Genomic DNA, 17,504 nt, shown 5'->3' with positions numbered 1-17,504 from the left:
TAAGTACCACTGGGAGAGAATTCCAATCAAAAGCCCAGCAGTCATCCCCCAAGCACTGTCAGATGTGGTCCCCACCAAAAATCAAATGAAGAAGAAAAAAAATACTTGAGGAAGTCAAAAGTAGCTGTAAGAAGAAGTAGCAGCATTGACTGGGTGTCCAAGAAGCAGAAAGGAACACTTCCATACTTGTTACAGAGACTGAATTCTTTCAGATATGGATACATAGACGGAGAAATACACCTGGACACTTTAATGAGAAGTTTTGACCTATTTTATAACATGCAGCTAACTTGATGGCACAGCTGTAGAGCATTATTATCAAAGTCAGTTAAACTTATTTTTTGTTGCTCCTTTACCAATGGCTTTCTTTTTATATGATATTTGGTGGTAGGGTGGCAATGAGCCACCAAGTGATGTTACGTGGTGCTATGGAGAGGGCCATATGGTGCCAGGGAATAAATCCAGGGTTCCCATGTGCAAAGCATGTGCTCCAGCCCTCTCAGCCAACTCCTAGCTCCACACAATTTCTGAGAAGTGCAAAATAGCCATAAAATATTTTCAGAACCCTTTGTCCTTCTTGAATCATCATCAAGCATTTACCATTCCCATCTCAGGACCCGTATCACCCAGTTTTATTAAAGTCTTTCCTCTCCTGTTGGGCAACAAGAATATGTCTTATATTTGCTTTAAAAGTCAATTTTGATTACCATTTATCAAACACATAGTGAAGAGAACATGAAAGTTTGTATGAGGAAGCAGATGACAGAAAAAGAAATTTATGAAGTGCTTGGAGAACAATAACAAGGGTTTTGACGAATAATAATTCGGACCAGGAAAAAAGCTTCCTCACTTAAAATCTGTTTTGAATCAGAATTTTTTACACATGTGTTTACATTTTACTATAATAGAGAACAAGCACATACCCATAGTTTTTAAAAGGCCATGAAGAATACATGCTAGTCTAATGTGCCATTTCTTTTGAATATGACAAATTTAGCTTACAATCAAAATAATTTATTTCAATTTTGTGTACCAAGGAGAAATACAATGTGATAAGTGAATGAATCAAAACTAAAAATAAAAAATAGAAAATACTGCAAAGCATTGCTGGAGATCATTCTTTCCTATTTTTTCTTTTTTCCTTCTTTGTTTTAGTATTTTTTTTATTTCTTCAGTATGATGGTTTCCAGAAATGAGAAGGTAGATAAGAAAAAGAGAGTTATTGCATAAAAGATAAAATTTTTCTGTTTTAAAATGAGTAAGATAGATAGTACATCAATTAGGGCACTCGTCTTCCACACATCTAATCATGGTATAATCCCTGGTATCCCATCTGGTAATCTGGGCCCCACCAAGAGTGATTCCTGGATGCAGAACAGGAGTAAGCCCTGAGAACAACTGGATTTGTCCTAAAAATGACAACAAATTAAAATAAGTTCTGAAGACCTAATATATAGCATGGCAACTAGTATAAAAAATAATGTGTATCAGGGCCGGAATAATAGCACAAAGGCAGGGCGATTGTCTTGCATGAGGCTGACCTGGGTTCGATCCCTGGCATCCCATATAGTTGAGCACTGCTAGGAGTAACTCCTGAGTTCAGAGCCAAGAGTAACCCCTAAGCATCTCCAAGTGTAACCAAAAAAACAGAAATAAAATAAAATAATGTATATAATATTAATTTTCTAAGATAATAGATTTGAATGTTTAAACTATTATTATCCATTTTTAGATAACTATGCGAAGGTAGTAGATTTCCTAAATAGCTTGATAATCATGCGGTGTAACTTTAATGGATATAGTTTTGATTTGTTCATCATCCCTCAATAAAATTGGAAAATAACTTTTTTCATTAAAACTGTTTTGTATCCCTTGATCATATGAATAGATAACACAGGCAGTCATTAATTACTAGGTAGGTGTCAGGACAAAGCCAGGGCTGAAATAAAAAAATATTCATGGGATGATAAACAAATTGTAGTTGGTTTCCCTGAGTCTTGGATGAAAGGAATTTGCCAAGAATAACAACAGTGACCACATATGAAAGTGTTTTTTTTTAATTTTTGTTGTTTGAGAATTACACCTGGCAGTGCTCAGGATTGACTCCTGGTTCTATGCTCAAGGACCATTCCTGGTGGGACTCCAGTGACCATATGGGATGTGGGCAATTGAACCTACGTCAACTGCATACAAAACAGGTGCCCTACCCATTGCACTATGGTTCTGGCCCTAACATTTCAGTTTTTTGTTTTGGTTTGATTTGGTTTTGAGTCACTGTGAGATACAAAGCTGACCATGGTCTCTTGGTCAGATTCAAGCTATACAGTGTTCCCACACCCACCTCTCCACCAGTATACATTTCCCACCACCAATATCCCCAGTTTCCCTCCTGCGCCACCCTCCCCCCAGCCTATCTCTATGGCATACACTGTTCTTTTCTCTGTCTTGTTTCTCTGTCTCTGTCTCTCTCTCTCCCTCTCTGTCTCTCTGTGTGTCTGTCTGTCTGTCTCTCTCCCTTTCCTTCTCCCCACCATTTGGGAAATTATGGTTTGCAATACAGGTACTGAGAAGTTATCATGTTTGCTCCTTTACCTCTTTCTAGCATGCAGTTCTTATCCAGAGTGATCATTTCCAACTATTTTTGTCACAATGGTCCCTTCACTATCCCAACTGTCTTCTCCCCAAGCATTTGAGGTAGTCTTCCAGCCATGTATCAATCCTCCTGGCCCTTGTTTCTTCGGTCCTTGGGTATTGGGTATTGGTCTCATATTATAGGCATATATATGTGTGTGTATATACATACACACACATATATATGTATATATGTATATATATAATCCATTCAGTTTTAACTGAATCAGCAACTGCAGGAAATACCTTGGTAATCTGACCTTGGCACTCTCCTGACTGAGGGCAAAACTTGCCATTATCATATATAATCTGTGCGATGAACCTGAATTTTGTAATCTGCAGAATAGACAAGTACATAATGCTCAGTACTTAACTCCTAAAAGAGTAATTGTGTAAAATTGTGGCAATACAAGGGAATTTCTAAAACAGTCTGGCAAAGACTAACTATTTAGTAATCATTAGCTGCTGACATATGGATGTTTTGTATTCAATTCCCAATCCCCAATTTCATATGTGTGTGCATATTACTCCCTAATATCAGAGCATGCTTCGTTATAAGAATTATTGTTGTTTCAGACCCAGCTAAACTACTTTCGGCATGTGCAGCTCCTCACAGAATGTCTCCAGTCTGAGAACTAAGCCGCGGCACCATGCCTGCCCAGGAGGGGAAAGGTATTTCTCTCTCTCTCGCCTCTTCCTTTCCGGGGATGAAGGGCATGGATATGCTATTTTATGACGATCACAGATGGGGTTTACAAGCTTTCTATGATCCAATATATGGAAGAAATCTCCCTGGACTTAGTTGTTAAAGTACAGAAATCCAAAACCTCATTTCTCTTCACAACAGGTCTGACTCTAGTGGGGTACTCCTAACAATAATAGTGAGGTTTGTGTTGAAATATTGAATGTAACCAAAGTAAACAGAAAGTAAAGTGAAATTTATCAGTTATAAGGCGGGGGGGCGTACGGGGGGGCAGGATGGGAGGTGTACTGTGTGGGTAAAACGTGGGAGTAACACTTTTGATAGAGTTACGACTTCTATCTTGCACGGAATATTAACACTACACAGAAAGCTCATTCCCTGTGTCTTGGTTGTGAGTGAGTAGGGTCTTTATTTCATCAGAGTAAATCATCATGTTTGGGATTACAATACAAAAGTAGAGAGAGCACCCTCGTACGTAAAAAAAAAGTTATCAGATGGTTTCAATTATCTGTTGACTATAAATAACTAATGCAAAAGAACTACCAGAACAAAATCAACAAAACTACTTATCTCTTGAAGAATCTGGTGGGTAGTACAGAGAAAAGTGGGTAGCTGAGAGTAATGGAAGATGTCTTTATGGTGATGCAACAGCACTGGAATTTTACTGGTGGTTGGCATGGATCTTATTTATGTCCATGCTTTAAGCTATGAGCCTATAAGTAAATAAGCTATGAGCCTATAAGTAAATAATACTTTAAGCTATGAGCCTATAAGTAAATAATACTTGAATGCAATGATAAATTTTAGGAAAGCAGTAAACGTAAATCAAAAACAAGAAGTTAAAACCATTCCTTCCTTATCTAGAAGTTTAAGGAAATTGCTCAGTGTGAACTGTGAACAACTGCCACAGACTAAATGGGCACACTACACTGGCCTTCTTGCAACCACGCCCATTAGAAAGATGAAATCTTGCATAGTGTTATAGTTTGGGTTGAACCTGAAGGCACCAGGTTGAGCACAGAGCCAGGAATATGCTCTGACCACTGCCAGGTGCGGCCCCAAAGCCAAAGACACAGATAAACAAACAAGAAATACCAAAAGGTCAAAAATACGTCTACAAATACAGACCTCTGATAAGGTCAGACAATGTCCTAAAAATCCTGGGAGAGGAGGCCAGGGAGATAACCCAAAGGCAGAGAGAACTTGCTCTAGAAAGGCACGAGTTCGGTCTCCATTACCAGATGCTTCACACAGTCACTGGTTGGTGCGGTCCTGGTGATCCCCAGCATTGCCAGTCCCGAATGTAAGCCTGATCACTAAAGCCCAGTTGGCCTATACCACTAGAACTGATTACCAAGACAACTCTTATTGAAATATCCACAAAATTAAATTCTGGAGGTCAAATGTATCAAATCACTGTATCACTGTATCACTGTCATCGATTTGCTCGAGCGGGCACCAGTAATGACTCCATTGTGAGACTTATTGTTACTGTTTTTCGCATACCCGATACGCCACAGGTAGCTTGCCAGGCTCTGCCATGTGGGCGGGATACTCTCAGTAGCTTGCTGGGATCTCCGAGAGGGACAGAGGAATCGAACCCGGGTGGGCCACGTGCAACGCAAACGCCCTATCCGCTGTGCTATAGCTCCAGCCCAATGTACCAAATAAAATTGCAAATTATTGAGTTTAAAATAAAAATTAAGACCCAAAGGAAGACCAAATTATATTATGAATATATGGATTTGAACAATTTTTAGTTATAAATGCCATTTCTTTTTTCATTACTATGGACTGGAGCGATAGCATAGCAGGTAGGGCATTTGCCTTGCACGCAGCTGACCCAGGTTTGATTCCTCCGTCCCTCTCGGAGAGCCCAGCAAGCTACCGAGAGTATCCTGCCCACAAGCAGAGCCTGGCAAGCTACCTGTGGCATATTTGATATGCCAAAAACAGTAACAACAAGTTTCACACTGGAGATATTACTGGTGCCCACTCGAGCAAATCGATGAACGATTGGACGACAGTGCTACAGTGCTACTATGTTGGGGGATGTTTCAGGTCACAACCACTGGTGCTCAGGGTTTACTGCTGGCTTTTGGCTCTGGAATCAGCACTGGTGGTACCTGGTACCTGGGGGAGCATATGTAGTGTCAGGGATAAAACTGGGGTCAGCTGCATGCAGGACAAGCCTGGTCATCTCTGCAATGTCCCAATAACTTCCATTTTATTTACAGATTTCAAGATGAGTTTTGGCCTCTCTATCAGAGAAGTTGAGATGCCATATTTATGAGAAGAAGAGAGACAAAGACAGAGACAGAGAGAGACTCACTTTAAAGAACTCTTAATGAAAAGGAAATAATGCTAATAGTGCTCAACAGAAAATAATACAAAAAGGAGAAGAATTCAAAGCAACTTTAAAAGACAGGGGCAGGTGGGTCATTGAACAATTTCCTCTAAGACTACAAAGCTTAATTTTTAGAAGGTAAACACTAAAATTTTATGTTTACTTTTTCAATAAACTTTAATAATCAAAATTATTAAAGTGCTTCATGATGGGTAAATAATAATTAGTAAGTGCAGACACAAAAGGAGGCTAAAAATCTTTTCACAATGAACAGCTTTAACAATCTGGGTTGAGCTCTTCTTTCCACATTAAATACTGTCATAATGGAGATATACAAATGCCTTAGATTTTTATATTCATTTTATTATATAAAGGATTTGCAAATTCCCCAGTTTTAGAGATCAGCGTGGGGGGAGTGAGAATAAAATTAAATACTTGCTAAGTGCTCCAGGTGTTATGAGAGACAAGTCCCCTATACCACCTATACCACGCAGCTCTGACTGGAGGATGCTAGTGGACTCTGCTGAATCACTGTATCCTGTCATCCAGTTGTTCATCAATGTACTCGAGCGGGCACCAGTAACATCTCTATTCCTCCCAGCCCTGAGACTTTAGCAGCCTCTCCTTACTTATCTTTCCCAACAATTAGAAGCTGTTTCAGGGTCAGGGGAATGAGACCTATCGTTACTGTTTTTTGCATATCGAGTACACCACAGGTAACTTGCCAGGCTCTGCCTGTGCAGGTGGGATACTATTGGTAGCTTTCCAAGAGGTATATATGTATTTGTATATGTATATGTAGATGTAGATGTAGATGTAGAGGTAGATGTAGAGGTAGATGTATATACATATATATATATATATATATTACTCTCTATGATATGGACTTTCCTAAAGAAAACATTACCAAAAGATGCATTGATTATCAGATGCCTATTACAGACTCATGGGAGGATTTATTAAGTCAAACAGAAAGACCCTAAAAGCATGCCAAGTAAGCTGAGATCTCTTCGTTTTGAAGCTCTGATAGCCAGAGAAACAAAGAGGAGCATAGACCACTAGACCACGTGCTGAATTCTGAGAGAACACTCAGTAGTCTGAGATACCTGTTGAAGACTTTTGTGATAAATTAAAGTAGTTATGGGGTTAATGCAGAGGTGAAAACTTAAGTGAAATCTGCAGGCAGTTTCTAAGCCACTGTGTACCCCATTCAATACAGGAACATCCCCCTGGAACTTGTTAGGAAAGAAAACCTGGGGCAGGGAAGACAGTGCAGTGGGTAAGGTGTTCGCCTTGCAGAAAGACTGTAGCACTGTAACAGTGTCATTCCATTGTTCATCAATTTGCTCAAGCAGCACCAGTAATGTCTCCATTGTGAGACTTGTTACTGTTTTTGGCATACAGAATATGCCACGGGTGGCTTGCCAGGCTCTGCTGTGAGGGCAGGATACGCTCAGTAGCTTGCCAGGCTCTATGAGAGGAATGGAGGAATCAAACCCAGGTCGGCCGTATGCAAGGCAAATGCCCTACCCACTGTGCTAGACAACCCAATTCAATCCCAGGCATTCTGTGTGCTCCCCAGAGTACTGCCAGAAGTAAGTCACCAAATGTACCCTCCATCAAAAAACAGCAAAAGCAATAGCAACAAAACTAATTACAAACCTTTGAGCCATATTCCACATTTATCAGACCAGACACTCTGAGTTGAGGGTCCAAAAATTTCTCCAGTAAACTCTGAATCACTCTCAGGTGTGTGAATTTTGGAGTTTTTAACATATTTCTATATAATCAATTTACTTTCCCTGAACCCTCAGAATCTAGCCATTTCTTCTTTCCACTCTTTGCCTTCAGTCCTTATCCCCACTCATTCACAATCACTACCACAGTCTCCAAGTTATTCTGCCTCTAAGCGTCTATCTGTCTGATATTTATTCATATAATATTCACTGACACTAACTTTATGTTTGTAATAGTTCAGAAACAAAAAGAAGATCTTCATTCTCATATGTTATATCTTTATTTGTGGATGTATTGGTAAAAGGAAAAGTGAACAAAAATAAAAAAAAGCATAAAACATAATCAAGGAGCAAAATTCTCTAGGCTAGAATGTGATACACACAATACAAAGATAAAAGAGGGTGTGTTTATGTCTCTCACAGTGACTGAATAGCTGTACTAACTCAGTTATCTTTAATGATTTGGAAAACTCAACTTTTAAGAAACTCAAATTTTAAGATTTAAGAGTTAGTTAACATGATACCTTCCATGTTGATCTACTTATATGCAAATTTCATGTTAAGTGAAATGAGTCAGAAAGAGACAGACATAGAAAGATCGCACTCATCTGTGGAATATAAAATAACAGAGTGAGAGACTAACACCCAAGAGTTTTAGAGATAAGGACCAAGAGGTCTGCCCCACAGCTTGGAAACTGGCCTCACTGGGGGGGAAAGGCAGCTCAGATAGAGAAGGGAACACCAAGGAGAGGATGTTGGGAGGACCCATTCAGGTTGGAAGATGCGAACTAAAAGTAGACTATAGACCTAACATGAAGGCCACTCAATACCTCTATTGCAAACTACAACACCCAAAAGGAGAGAGAACAAAAGGGAATGCCCTGCTGCAGAGGCAGGGTGGGGCAGTGAGAGGGATACTGGGATCATTGGTGGAGGTGAATGGGTACTGGTGGAGGAATGGGTAAACGATCACTATATGAGTGAAATGCAAACACACAAGTTCATAAGTTTGTAACTGAACATCACAGTGATTCTCTAATAATTTTTATTTTTAAAAGAATTAGTTAGGCAACATCTGCCTCAGGTATTTCTGCCTCCCAATCTTTGCTCTCTCTGGTAGGTCAGTTCCCTGGAAAGTTGACACGGACATGGGAGCATTTTAAAACAAGGATTTACTAGGAAATGCATGTGAGTTCACTTATGGAAGGAAAGGCGGGTAAGGGAAAGATGCAGTTTAAAGCAAGAAGAGATTGTAGGCTATGATACAGCTGCTAAACAGGCCTTGGGTAATCACACTGGAGCTCTGAATTGAAGAGGCTCTACAGAATTATCCTAAATTCAGGAGCAAAACAGATTGGTCGTATAAATAAAAATCAGCATTCACTGGCTTTGGGCTGAAGGAAGACTCTCTTCTTCCCATGTCAATTCTCAGAGTGGGAACTGGGAACGAAGAATTGTGAGTCTGTACCTAGTAACTTACCAGAAATGGATGATTCACCAAAGAGAGGTGGGGCAGGGGAGGAAGTGGGGTGAAAGGTGTGGGTAAAGCACAGGAAACAATTCTTTTCAGCTTCCTTGATATCATCTGTTCAAGACTATTCTGTGACTCTATCTTTCTTCAGAACATCCAGCAAAAGTTGATCTTACTTACTTTGTGGAGTTAGAGTCAAAAATTAAAGTGAGCCTTTGCATAGGGGAATCAGTCCTGCCAGAACGCAATAAAGTGTATAAGTGCTTATTCAAGGAAAGTAAAACTGCCAAGATTATAATTGCTTGTAGTTGGAAATAGGCAGATAAATTAATGCTGAAGAGTGTTCAACCCCCAGAGAGCAGGCAAATTGAGTAAAGATTGCATATTGTTAGAAAAACTAGAATGAAATATTTGAGTCGATATGGTCAGTTCTTGCTGAAATCCAGGGGTGATCATGGTTAACATGGTCAATATTTACTTTGATCACCTACGACTGCCCTTTGCCCCCATACATTTGACTTCAGCAACTCTGAGAGTTTAGGCAAATACTCAGGGCCCCATTCACTTGTCGAGCACTCATTCTGGCTTAGCTGATTGCCTTGAGACAGAATTACAGGAAATATGTAAGCAAGATTGGCAGACACAAGAAAGTTTAGGGGGGTAGGAAGCGAGATGACAAAACAATAGTCTTAGAACTGAAAGGGACTTAAAATGGAAAAAGTCCCCACCCCTCTCCCTATTTAATGTGACAACACTAAGACCTGAAATCCAGAGAGAAAGAATAACTGTTTTTGTTTAAGGGCATGCAGACATCTCTCCTGAATTGAAGGTCAGTACTTGGAGGTTAAGGTCAAATGGTAACTAAAGGTATATTGAAAATCCGTAATGTATCAACTTAGTTAATTGGACAAAATCCCCATTTTCCTTTCTTTATGCTTCTGCTGCAAGACAGAAGGTACCAAGACACTCTGCCTGAGAACTGAAACATGAAAGTAAGGGGCACTATACTATAATTTATAGTCAAGAAGGGGTTTGTGTTCATACCCTTATTTGAACTTATTTGAGAGTCCACTTAATGTATATGATTGATCTATATTGCCCTGCTCTCTCATATTTTCACCTTTCAGTGAACTACAAGCCTACAGAAAACGTCACAGGCAATGCAAATTAATAGAGTTAATATTTATAATTGTTTGTGTGATTCTATAATCCCAGTTGTTTTGACAAAAACAAACACTGCAACACATAGAGACTCTTGACAGCTTTTTAACCACACTTTCCCTTTGCTGCCCAAATTACCAAAGGAATATTGAAGCCATTTTGTTTTCTCATTGAGGAAACTTGGGTAATCTCTGCTCCCAAGAGCTACAGTGCTGTGGCCTATCTGAATAATTCAAGGTTGGGCTTTCAATTTCTTTTCAATGTGTTCTTTTTGTTGAAATTTCTACAAATAGAATGAGTATAAATGATGCCCTTTCAGATGGGAGAAACAAGAGGAGTAAAATGTTTTTCCTGTTTTCCCTTCCCATACTAGAAGGTGGGAGGGTAATTACTCTTATTTCTATTTCTAGCAAAAAGAAAAAAAACTCACTCCACAAGCATACTGCTGATTTCAGAGAAGAAAAAAAATTCAAATAGCCGTAGCTAATTTCATGTATCCAAATAACCACAGGTAAATTAGAGATCTTCATTGATCCTATCAATGGGTACAAAGATCCCTTTAAAGTTCTGCAGACTGTTTTCACCATTTTTTTGGGGGGTAGATAAACAGAAAGACAAATGTTTGAGTCCACTCTTTGTACCACAGGGAACTCTGGAACATGGGTCATTCCATAACTTTGTCCCTGCTTAAAACAATAACAATAGATCAAATCTGCTGACTGGAGATAAAGTAGAGGAGTGTGTGTGTGTGTGTGTGTGTGTATGTCTGTGTGTGTGTGTGTGTATGAGTGTTAGAGGTAAATAAGTAACTTTCTCTCACTATGAATAAGTAGCTTCCATCAGACTTGAAACCATTCTCATAGCAACTGTGACCGGATACACAGGGTAATGGATACACAGGGTAATGGTATCTGGGTGGGTTATCTTATAGATCATGTGTCATGCACAAGCAGGAAGGACTGAGAAATTGAGTGTAAGAGAAAGAGAGGGCTTCAACAGAGAAGAAAATCCAGGCAGCAGATGAAGACCATGAACTCACCTGGGTTGGAATGATAGTATAGCAGACAGAGACCTTGCCTTGCCCGTGGTTGACCTAGGTTCAATCGCCACCACTCTATAGGGTCCTGATTCCCAAGAGGAGTAGTGATCCCTGCATGCCAAATCAGGAGTAAGTACTAAGTAGCACCGTTGTGCCCCCAGCTCCACCACACAAAAAAAGTACTCTCTGGACTGGAGCCATAGCACAGTGGGTAGGGCATTTGCCTTGCATGCAGCTGACCCGGGTTCAATTCCTCCATCCCTCTCAGAGAGCCTGGCAAGCTACCTCGAGTATCCCACCTGCACAGCAGAGCCTGGCAAGCTACCCGTGGCATATTCGATATGCCAAAAACAGTAAGAACAACTCTCACAATGGAGACGTTACTGGTGCCCACTTGAGCAAATTGATGAACAGCAGGACGACAGTGCTACAGTGCTACTGACTCTCTACTCAGAGAGACTTTACACAGGTCATAAACAATGCTCACATTATAGTCACACATCTACAACGTGCATGTTTCTTCTAATCATGTAAGGTTGGACCAACTCTAACTTCAGGGATTCTGAGCCACTTTCCATAATTTCCAGCTGCCTTACGCAACAGTCCCCAGCTACCTAACTAAGCTCAGGTAGCATCTTAAAAAGTCACAGGGCAAAAGAGCACTCTGAAGTTAGGATAGTATTTCAGGAAGCTAAGACTTTCAGAATTATCAGGCCTGAGACTCCAAGGCCTGAAACTGATGCACTAAACAGAGATAAAATGCAAGCTCATCCTGAGAAACAGGATTACCAAATGCCACCCAATCAAAGGCACAATCACAGATGCCCTTCTTTTCAGTTCTGAAGAGGGAGATGAGCCAAAGTTCAAAAGATCCACTCTATGGTTTAATCAATTCCTTATTGACCATATAAAATTACCAAATCAAGCAAGGGTTTCCTGGAAGTAGATATCTCATTATAGGGATTTCAGAGATTAGATAAATAATTTTAGTAACATAATGAAAATATCCATACATAATTTTTAAATATTGATAATAAATCAGCCACTACTTAGACCGTTTTTTTCACAGCTTTTATTTCCCCCAAATATATGACAAAATAGCACTGGATTTATCAATAAAGACTTCATCTTATCTATTTTTTTTGTCTCCTAGGCAAAATTTATATACAATAAACTATATAAAAATTTTAGTGTGCAATTATTATTTCTGAAGGCTTATATAACCCAATCCCACACCAAGATATCTGATATTTTATCACCATATGAAGGAAAAAACTGTTTCTTTTTATATAACACATTCTTTGTTTTTTTTTTTTCACAGAAACTAGATTGAATGATTGTGCTTTTGTAAAAGGCTTCCTTTCCTTAACATACAGTTCTTGAGATTCATCTATATTGCTTACATAAGTCATTCATTCATTCCTTTGGTTTGATAAAAAGTACTCAATGAAGAAATTTTAGAAGTTAACAGTTTCCAGATTTTCTTTTCATTGTTATTTCCTACAAAAAGAAATTTTGTAAAAGTTAATGTTGATGAAGAGGTAAAGAAAAGAAAATCTGCTATATGGCTGTGGCAACTTAAATAGGTACAACCCCTGTGGAAAATGGTAAGAAAATAACCTTATAATGGTGGTACTGGTGCTAGAATATTAAAGTCTAAACCTCAACTATCAATAAATTTGTTCTTTAGTTTAAAAAATGAAATTGGAGTATCACATTAAACAGCAATAGCACGCCTAATGATTTATCCAGAGTATGAAAACACCAATTTTAAAATATATTTACATTTCCATGTTCACAGTGGCATGGAATCAACCTAAATACGCAACCTAAATACCAAACTAGATACCAAATACGTAAACTAAATACCAAAACATGAAATCAACCTAAATACGCATCAATCATAGGTAAAGAACCTCTGGTATATATACTCAGTGGAGCATTGCCATTGAAATAAAACAGATGAAATCAGGCCTTTGGTAAAGAATGAAAGAATTTGGATCTGACTATGTGAAATGAAATATAATTATCGATGACTTCCCTCATAGGTGGGACATGAATTACTAAAGAATGAACCCAAAGAACTAACTTCTAAGTTCAGTGAAAACTAAAGTCATTACCAAAAGGATGGAGCAGTGAGAATGAAGAAATAGGTGGAGGTGACTTTTGATGAGAGAACAGTACCAGAACTTGGCCATGCTACAGAGAGCCTAAACAGGTGATAATCGTATACCCCTGCAATTCTGTAGTACATTTAATTTGGTTGTGGGGGGCCAGATCTGGTGATGCTCAGGGGTTACTCCTTACTCTGTTCTCCTGGTAGGGCTCAGAGAACCATCTGTGATGCTAGTGAATGAACCCAGTCAGTCATACAAGGCAAACACCCTACTAGCTGTACTATCACTCCAATTCCAATATAGTACTTTCATGAACATTAGATCCATTGAAATTTGCCAAGATAGTAGAAATGATTAATTTTTTAAATGCCCTTAAAGAGGATAGTTTTAAGTAAACAGGTGAATATTTTCCACTGAAACCACAGCAACAAAAACAAATAAAATGCCCAAAATTAAACTCTCAGAAATCCATTCCTATTCTCCAATGAAGCAGTCTTTTCATCATGACCGGGAAGCCAAGTTAACACTGGACCTAAAACCTGCGTGGCCTCCAAATCATCACTGACTTTAGCCACACAGCATCTCGGGGCCTGAACCCTGAATGTTCACACAATTGACAGAGTATGGGACAAGTGGTCTCTGAAGCCCCTGAGAGTTGCTGGGAGGTCCCGCAAATGTTTTAATCATTTGCAACTACTTAAAATAATACAGTATTGGGGGGAGTCATTACAGATATCACTGTTAACATTTTATCTTTAATACTCAGTGCTGACTGAAAGAAACCAATTAACCGTGCTGTCAGTTCTTCAGCATAGCAGCAGAAATATAACCTGAAGACTCCTTCCCTGGGTGCTTTATTTCTGGCAGACTCTCTTAATTGGCTAAAATGCTAATCCCTTTCTTAGAAGAACAGTTAGCACTAGAAATGTGTGAGGCAAACACAAGAACACAAGTCCTGGATTGGTATGCAAATCAGCACCATGGCAACTGGCATGGCATTGCTGAGCTCAGGGCAGTAGGCAGGGAACAGATGAGCTATGAATCAAAGCCTGAAGGAAATGGCTGTCAACAGGATTATGGACACAGATTACTCCTCACCCCGTGGCTCCCTTTCATTCCAAACTGAGAAGCTTAAACTATATTTCCATGGACTGGCTCAGCATGGGAACACTATTTCTCATTTATAGCCTCGAATAACAAACAAACCTGAGTCATTTGGAATACAGAAGTTGAAGTGTAGCATTTTAAAAACTATTCCTCAATGTAAGGAATTTCTCACTGTAGAAATTTCCAAAACGCATTTTCTTGTTCAAACAATAATTTTGACAGAGTGCTTTTTTTCTGGCATGCATTGGGATGTTCTTGTCACTATTTCTATTTGGATGACCCTGGTAAACTAGTAAGGACACGGGCATTCTTCTAGAGCAGAGCATTCCCAGCAATGATCATGTGAAGTGCCACAGACTGAACCAGGTCAGCTTCATTTGAGGCAAGCTCCTTGTCTGCTGAACTATTTCCTAGGGTCAAAAGTGACATTTTAATACGATGTTACACATGTGAAATATGCTCATCACAGACACTCATGGTTCCATGATAATCATATTATTATTAAAGCCAGGCCAGAGCTTATAATCCATGTATTAATAAAAAGACATACTGAAATAAGACATGACTATTTCAGTTGCTTTTGTATTTAATTTTATAATTAAGACTTATTTGATTATGCAATATAAAAATCACAAATACTGATATGTAATTAAGCATGACCAAACATAAAAGTATTGTAAAGAAGACACAAAACTACATAGAAAAGAATTTTCAGAGTATGGTTACAAATGAAGGCAAAAGCAAGACCAAATTACAATCAGCCCAGCACACATCCATTTTCCAGCCTGAGAGACCATATCTCTGATCTCTGATTTCAGGCTTCCCACACTATTAAATCACTGCTTGTAGACAATTCAATAAAAGATCCTGGACTAGAGTAATAGGAGAGTGGGTAGGGCTTTTACTGTGCATGCAGCAGACTCAAGTTTTTCAATCTCCAGCATCCCATATGGTCCCCAGAAACTGCCAGGAGTGATCCCTGGGCACAGAGCCAGGAGTCAGCCATGAGCACCACTATGTGTAGACCAAAACCCAAATATTAAAAATAAAAAAGACTAATTCTACAATGTGCTTTCAAATCTCTGAAAAATGACAAAGGGCATATGTTAATTGGGTTCCAATAAACAATGCCTTGAGTCCAGTTCTCCAAAATCAACCACATATATGCCCCATTCTAGAAGTTCCCAAACACTTATCCGTAGCTGAAGAAATTGAGATAATGCAATCTCCACAATTAATAGTGAATGGCACAAGTCTAAGTAATACTAAACAGCCACTCATCTTTTGAAAAGGCAGATGGTCACTTTCTGCCAAATACAGACAGCCCTAGCACCTACCTTGCTCTAAGTGCTATGAACAGAATCAAGCTATTTGGGGAGAGAGAAAGACTGAGAGCATCTGCTACTTTCACACTTCAACACATTCTTAGCCTATCTCCTGGACAGTGACATCTAAATGTATTTCAGGAAAACAGCCCAGCAGAAAGGCCAAACTTACGTCTGGGTCAGCTGTAGAAGAGAAACTCTATGACGAATGGGTCCTCTGACACTAATCTAGCCATTCTCCCTCCCCCCACTTCATGTTCTCCATATAAAAAAACAATAATGCGGGGCTGGAGCTATAGCACAGCGGTAGGGCGTTTGCCTTGCACGCGGCCGACCCAGGTTCGATTCCCAGCATCCCATATGGTCCCCCGAGCACCACCAGGAGTAACTCCTGAGTGCAGAGCCAGGAGTAGTCCCTATGCATCGCTGGGTGTGACCCAAAAACCAAAACAACAACAACAACAACAAATAATGCAAGAAAATACTGGGCATCCCATCTATAACAGTTGAAGATCCCAAGGACCATTTAATTTATAATTTTTCTCCTACTATTGCTATTTGAATTTTAAAACTACTTTATATTAAATAAAGATTTATAGCTCCTAGCTAGGATGCAACATTAACAGTTTTTGGGGCTGAGAAGGAAGGCAATGTGTAAGGCATTTTCTTTGCATGTGGTAGATGAATCTCCTGACATTCCATTTGGTTCAAAGCAGCATCAGCATCCAACAGTAAGCCCTGAGTACTGCCAGGTCTGGCTCAAAACACACACACACACACACAAACACACACACACACACAAAACACACACACACACATAAACGAATAGTATTATGAAAGCAAAGAGGTGCAATTCTTAGGCTGATATACTTTATTATTCCATTTTACATCACACATATTTAAATGTGATAAAAAATATAATGATAAAGTACAATAAAGCTCATGAACACTGTCTGGGTTCAAACTGCTTTTATATAAAATAGGAATACTCAGGGCTTCACTCAGAGTCATTACGAGGATAAGATTAGCCAATACTCACAAAGAATGTATATTAGCTGGCAGATAATTACGCTATACATTTATAAGAAATTAAAAGTGTGTTGCTCAGAGAGAATTTCAGTATGCTCATTCCTTTAGCTTTTATGTTTTTTAGTAGCTAGCTACAAGATTCTCCCCTTTACAGACAAAGGATATTGTGTACAAAGCAGTAATGGATTTTGTCTTTTCACATCAGTAACTAGTTTCTGGATAAACTGCTTTGGTATTTAAAGCTCTCTATAATACAGACAATAAGTAACCCTACTGTATAATTTGTAGAAGAGAAGGAAACCACCAATGAGTCAAGTACACATGCTCTTAACTCACAAAATAATTAACTATTAACAAGAATAGGGTGGGGAAACTGCTGGACCGAAAAACAAAAAAGTTGATCTCAATAGTAGTGAAATACAGTCTAAAGACAATAAAGGGATACAGCCAGTTCTGGGCAGACTAACAGATAATCCGTATTAAATCAATGGAATATTAAATTCCTCCATCAGTTTTTACCTTTGCAGATTTAGTGCATAATACGCTGGGAGGTGACACCAAATAGAGAAGAGCTTTTTAAAACTACCGAGTTCTTATGGATTTAATTACAGTTGAATCTAGTGACTAGATCTGGATTACTGAAAAGAAGCTTTTAATTGACCCCTCAGAATGTTCCCGCCAGCAAGAACATTCACCCAGATCCACTGGCACCCACCCACCCCTACCCTCAGATCTCCCAGCAGCCTGTTTACAATAAACACTATTTTTAGCCACTCAAATGTAGATGCTTTTGTTAATTCTATTTGGAGACTATGCAAGATGCCAGCTAAATGTCCCA

General features: G+C 39.1%; 1 protein-coding gene across 3 annotated transcripts in view; it reads right to left on the bottom strand.

The window, feature by feature from the left end:
* Positions 1–17,504, bottom strand: part of PLCB1 (phospholipase C beta 1) — a 797,636-nt gene that overhangs the window by 599,682 nt on the left and 180,450 nt on the right. The window lies entirely within an intron of this gene.

Source organism: Sorex araneus, chromosome 3 (genome assembly GCF_027595985.1).
Source record: "Sorex araneus isolate mSorAra2 chromosome 3, mSorAra2.pri, whole genome shotgun sequence".
NCBI classification, from domain to species: Eukaryota; Metazoa; Chordata; class Mammalia; order Eulipotyphla; family Soricidae; genus Sorex; species Sorex araneus.
Note: the sequence above shows the minus strand (reverse complement) of the source record. Positions and strands in the feature narration are given on the sequence as shown.